Source organism: Neomonachus schauinslandi, chromosome 2 (genome assembly GCF_002201575.2).
Source record: "Neomonachus schauinslandi chromosome 2, ASM220157v2, whole genome shotgun sequence".
NCBI lineage: Eukaryota > Metazoa > Chordata > Mammalia > Carnivora > Phocidae > Neomonachus > Neomonachus schauinslandi.
The window spans coordinates 193,050,461-193,056,899 of NC_058404.1; the positions used below are offsets into that span (position 1 = coordinate 193,050,461).

A 6,439-nucleotide genomic window follows, 5' to 3' on the forward strand; every position below is an offset into this window, starting at 1 on the left:
ATTGGAAAAGCACTGTGGGATTGACTGCAAACAATTGAAATTCTTCTCCGTTAAATGTCGAGATGAAAAGGCCAAGACAAGCACAGTTCTGCAAAGAGGAGAAATGAAAAGTCAAGTCAGAAAGCTTTACAGATGTCGATATTCTGCTGAGAAGACTTAGGTCCAGAAGAAAAGAAAAGCTCTGGTTACTGAGCACACGCCAGTGTCTGGTTCCAGTATAAATGCCCAGTCTGACTCTGGCTCAACCTGGTGTGTGTTTAATGAATATTTCAGAGGTTCCTACGGAGTTGAAGGACTTTTGAGGTCAATGAGGCCCATCTACCACCTCCTGCAAGAATCCTCTCTACAGCAACTAACATTCAGGTAGGCTACCAGCTCTCCTACCTGGTTGGATAACTCTGAACATTAGTGAGACCACATTTGTACAGAGCTTAAAAAGAATGGGGAAAGGAAAATTCTTTCTGTGAAATTAAATTCACCCATTCGATTTTTTCCAACAATCTGTTGAGGATGGTACAGTAGTCATCATTTTACAGGTGAGAAAAATAAAGCTCAGAAAAGTTAGACAATTGGTCCTATGGTACATAGCTAGTTATGTCACAACGGGCACATGAACCCAAATCTTCCTGAAGTCTTTCCACTGTTTGGCAGAGACCACTTGTGTGTACAAATATTGGTTTCTACTTTCCTTCATGGGCAAACCGCTGGAATACGTATTCCAGATTCTCTTATTCAGCTCAGGTGAACCCGGGAAACTGATTTATGGCCAATGTGATCAGAAGTGTTGGGAGCCATGTCCAAAGCTGGTCTTTAAGAGCACCTGTTCCTTTCCATTGATGGTGGGAGGGGGTGGGGGCAAGGAGAAAGAAAGCTCTGAGGATCTTGAAGCGGATAGAGTTACAGGATGGAAGGAGTTTGGGTCCTTGAATGACTTCACGGAGCTAAGCCTGTCTCCCAAGCCCCGAGGCCTGCCTCCTCGCTGAACTCTGCTTCAGATTATTAACAGTCATTATTTCCTGTTGCAACTATGAAACAATAGACCCTGGAGATGTTTGGGAACAGCCTCCTTTAGCTCTTGCAGTCAATGCCAGGAGAAAGTGGCTATAACCACAGCTCCAGGCCTATTCGAGCCAGCATTGTGATGGTCCAGGCTAGAACTTTTACCAGGTCACCTGCTGCGTAATTATGGGCTGAAGTACACATCTGGATTCCCATCACACCTTGATAAAATTGTCAAAGAACTGTGATAGGGAGATGTGCTACCAGACCCTGGTCCCAATTCAAGGTTGAAATGCTCATTCCCTCAAGATGAAAGAAGCATTGACAGGTCATAGCTTGCATTTGAGTTTCTCTCAAGAGATGGCTGGCTCTCGGATGAAGAAATCCACCTCACATAACATCATAACCCCTTCCCAGGCACATCATTTATCCAGTGACTAGTCCAACGCTGAAATATAAAAGCCCTGCCCCCTTATCAAAATTCAGGACAATTTTGTAGGCTATCCCAGTTCCAGAACCACCGACCCTCCCCCACCCTCAACCATGAGATTATCGGAAACATTTGTTGTCACTGTGTCACATCCCAAGATCTCCTTTTCCTTTTTCCTGGTGAAGTGTCCAAATCTTATAGTTAAAAAAATGATTTTTAATGGTTATATATTTCTAAAAGCATGGCCTTAGGATAAGGATACAAAAATATCAATTTTCCCTATAAAAGGATGGAAATGCCAGGTGCCCCAGAGGATTTTGAAACTATTTTAATTTCCTTTGTGATGTTTAGTCCACTCACTTAGGCTCTGCCTGGTAATGAAGTGTTCAGACTTAGCAGGAAACCATTGCTCTACCTCAAATATTGTGTGACCTGTGACCCTATCACTCTTCTTTCTTATAATCAGATTTATCCAATCCCTTTCTGAGGCCTCTTCTGCCTCGGGTATGTACGTCTGTCATCATTCACATCATATCATCACAGTCTACTGATTTTAATTGTGATTATCTATTTACACGTCCTTCTCCACCTATCTAGGATTTCCTCCAGGACAAAAAAGGACAGTGGCTTATTAATTTCTGAACTGCCCTGGTCTTCATATGAAGTGCTCCTCAAAAATGGTTTCTTCAATGTTGATAGAATGAATTCACATCATAGCTCTTGACACATAAAGACCAATTGCAATGGCTTTATTTACTACTGTTCTTTTGCTACCTTGTCTAAAACAAACATAAAATGGAAAATTTCATAAAACCCAATCTAGTCATAAAGTTGAGCAGGATGACATTAATGTAGAAATACACTCTGTTTATCTCAACAAAAGGGAGAGGCCTTCCAAAAGAATATCAGTTACCCTGGAGGAGGAGTTTAAAGAAGGAAGTTTTCATATAAGTTGGTCTTGAGTAGGTCTGTCTCCCTCTATCCTCAACATCACCCTCCCTCAAGGGTATTAACATCTCATGCTCTAAACTTATAGAATATATAATGAGGAATATGTGGGTTTCCTTCTCATGCAAATACAGGGCCTTGCACATAGTAGGGTCACTGCATAGTAAATTTGTGTTTAAGGAAAGACAGAAAAAAGATAAAAAAAGGTAAGAAGAAATGAAGGGAAGAAGGAAGGAAAAAAGGAAGGGAGGGAGGGAGGGAAATTAGGACAATGTTAAAAAGAGTAAATTGAGGTTTATCTTATAACTTTCTACTTTTTTAAATTTTTATTTTTTAAAGATTTTATTTATTTATTTGAGAGAGAGTGAGCCAGAGAGAACACGAGTGGGGTGGAGGGGCAGGGGGAGAGAGAGAAACAGACTCCTCGCTGAGCAGGGACCCTGGTATCATGACCTGAGCTGAGGGCAGATGCTCAACCAACTGAGCCACCCAGGTGTCCCTAACTTTCTACTTTTGTCATAACAAAGCCAACAGACTTTCTACTACACCATACTATCTCTCTGATAGATCAAATCTCTTTTGGAGGTATAATATATATAAAGCAGCCAATTCAACTGAACTAGGAATTCAGAGGGTATCCCAGTCATGCCTGGTGCTTCAGTCTTCCTAGAATCTGGCTTTCCCTTGATCTATGGTCTGATTCCCACTCTTAAGCAGTTGACTACATGATAGAACTGAAGACAATCTGGATATTCCTTTAAAACATTAAGTAGGAAAAGATTAAAGGTCCAGATAATGGGTGTATGAAATCAAACCAAACCCTTAAGTAAGAGATACTTTGATTCCAAGTAAAATAGAACAGAATCTGCTATAATAAGGAAAAGACATATTAGTTAATCCTGAGGGCAGGGACACACTGAAGTATGAAATCTGGTATCTCACAAAAAGCTTCAAGGGTCAAAGTTATACAAACAGGCAACCTTACAGAGAATGGAAAATCTCCTGACTTGATGCTCCTGTCATTAATTGCTGAACTCCCAGTTACCCAATGAAGCATTATATATTTTTTGCTCTGGGCACAGATGTAGCAATGCCTTAAAATAAACAAGAGAGTCAATTAGAATTAATCTGTTAAAAATTACCTTGCCAAAACAAACTGTAGAAAGTGGAAACAAAAATAAAACAGTGTTAAGGAACAAGGGATACATTTCTGAGCCCAAGAGTGATCACTTATCTCATAATTCATAAGGTCCAATTGCTAATATGTTCATTTATCCATCAAGTCTGAATTATTCCCCTGTTTCTGGAGAGGGGTTAGACATGCTCGGGCACTGGCCACTGGATTGGGGCTTGGCTGCAAAGTTCTGAATGAGGGATACAAATGGTCCAAGAAGGTCTAAGCAAGGGGAGCCAAGTTTAAAAGCCAGAGGCTGAATTAAACACTAATTTCAAAGGAGAGAATATAGCCTAATGATGAAACCCCACAGGAAATATATCCAGACACTTGTGGGTGTCTCAAACACTTTGAAAGTTTTGGCTTCTCTTTAAGGGCTATCACATGCATCTTATAGGGACTCAAGGGGGTTCACCTACTTTCAAAAGTCAAGTGTTGAGATGGCTCTATCTATTAATTCATTATCCTACCACCCATCCATGCTTTCACATATCCACCACTTATTCCGTTCAGCAAGTTGGAGTAAGAGGGGTGAATGGAGACACAGCTAAGTGCCTGCTGGTCAAGCTCTGTTCACCTATGTTCATGCAGCACATGCCACCAAAATTTAGAAGAAGACCCACTAGTTTGTACTGTGGCATTAGCTCTGTTCTTATCATCCACATCAAGAGGTAAGAAGACTTTTCACAGTGATTAGACAGCCTGGTTGGCATAATCCAATAGCAGAAATACTTTGATTTCTTCACCCATAAATGGAGCTGACAGTAGAACCTACTTCACAGGGCTGTTGTGAAGGTTAAATGAACTAACAAATGTAAATTATGCCCAGCACTAGTACGACTTTTAAGAGTACCTATAGATAAATAATAATTTATATATATATTTTTTTAAGATTTTATTTATTTATTTTTTAGAGAGCGAGTGAGAGAGAAACAGCATGAGAGGGGAGAGGGTCAGAGGGAGAATCAGGCTCCCCGCTGAGCAGGGAGCCCGATGTGGGACTCGATCCCAGGGCCCTGGGATCATGACCTGAGCCGAAGGCATACGCTTAACCATCTGAGCCACCCAGGCGCCCAAATAATAATTTATATTTTAAAGAGTATTATCACAGACAGTATTTCATGGGATTCTCTGCAAACACTTGCAAATAAAGTGCCTTTTTTCTCATTTCAGAGCTTAGAAAATATCTGACAACGCTTTTCACTCTCTTCGGATGTTTCCTACCTGGTCTGCCCAGTGCACCTAGTAAGCAGTAGATAACCGACCACCACCAGTTAAGCTATCTAAGTTGCAAAATCCTCCTGGATGCTTCTCTGATCTGCCTTGTCTACCTCTGTGTGGCCACAACCCTGGTTTAGGTCTCATATGTCCTTTGGATTGTGGCCACAGCCACCCACCTGGGCTCCCTGCTGCCAGATCCATTTATCTCTAGTGAGTTCAGAGTCATCTGTTCAAAATTAAATTTGGCCACCCTGTTTCTAAAGCTCTCAACCGCTCACCATTTCAGCAGGAGGTAGCCCTCAGTCCTCACTCTTGCTCACCAGGCTCTTTGCAAAGGGCAGGTCTCACCATTGTTGCAGAGCTCTGTCTGTCAGCCCACTCCAGTGACTGGTCACAGGGGAGAGCAATGGGGCCAAGAGGTGAGGGGACATCTCCCCTCCTATCCCAGCTCCCCCACCTGGCATAGAGCATCCCCCCTCTCTCTCCCCACTCTCAGCTCAGAATACTGCCCTCTGGGGGACTTGTGTGGTAAAGGTCTCTGTGCTGAGTTCTGAGGGCAGAGAAGATGGGAATACTTCAGGGGAGGAGGATGCCTTCCTCTCATTCCACTGCCTTTAGCATTTTATTTATTTATTTATTTATTTATTTATTTATTTTTTATGGAACGCTTCATGAATTTGCGTGTCATCCTTGCGCAAGGGCCATGCTAATCTTCTCTGTATCGTTCCAATTTTAGTATATATGCTGCCGAAGCGAGCACTGCCTTTAGCATTTTAATAAATAGGAACGTCTGTTCAAAAACCTGTACATCACAGGATAAACTTATTCTTTCTGCATCTCAGACAAACCTCATGGGTCAGGCCAATCATTTTGAGGAAGATTAATGGCAACAGCTGTGACTATACTGGGCATTTTTTGCTACATTTTATAATTTTAGTCCTTGCAATAACATGTGAGAGTATCATAGTAACTTAATTCTATAGATTAGAAAACAGACCTTCAAAATGTTAAGTAGCTTTGCTAGGATCAACCAGCATGTATGTGCAGAGGTGGGATTTAAATTCAAGTTAGGACCATGTTTACAATGAAACATATAAGCATAAATCTCACTCGTGAAAGGCATCATAATCCTCATTAGCCTCTCTTTAAGTGAACCCCACTCTCTGTGTCTAGGCCAACCTCACCAAATTTTAGTTTACCTATGAGAGGTACTATATTTGAATTCCCAGGAATATTCCAAAGCTCTCCAGGGGATACTGAGATTCCCCCTTGTATACACCTGCACACTCTGTACCTCACTGGGGATTAAATAGTTTGCAGGTCTAATTTAATTGATGTTGGGATAAAGAATGTAAGAATGATCATGTTGCCACATGAAAGACTATGACACCTGAGTGGGACTCTCTAGGTGGGCATTGGAGACCAGAGAGTCTTGGTGAGACACCTAGAAGGAAGTGTGAAGTTCAGCAGCAGTTGGGAACAGTGCCAGAAGGCATCTTCACATTGAAATGATTGATTTCCTCACTCATCTGCTTCCTCCTACACTGTAAGCTCCGTGGAGGCGGGAGCCATGTCTTTCTTGAGCTGGATGCATCGTTTCTAGCAGTGCCCCATACAGAGTGTCTTTATTACACAGCTTGAGACAACTAGTGACTTCTCGGTAGGAA

General features: G+C 41.8%; 1 non-coding gene across 1 annotated transcript; it reads right to left on the reverse strand.

The window, feature by feature from the left end:
* Positions 1–5,425: 5,425 nt before the first annotated feature.
* Positions 5,426–5,532, reverse strand: LOC123324141. The gene has a single exon (XR_006539634.1). It is a non-coding gene; the product is annotated as a U6 spliceosomal RNA (small nuclear RNA).
* Between the last annotated feature and the right edge of the window lie 907 nt (positions 5,533–6,439).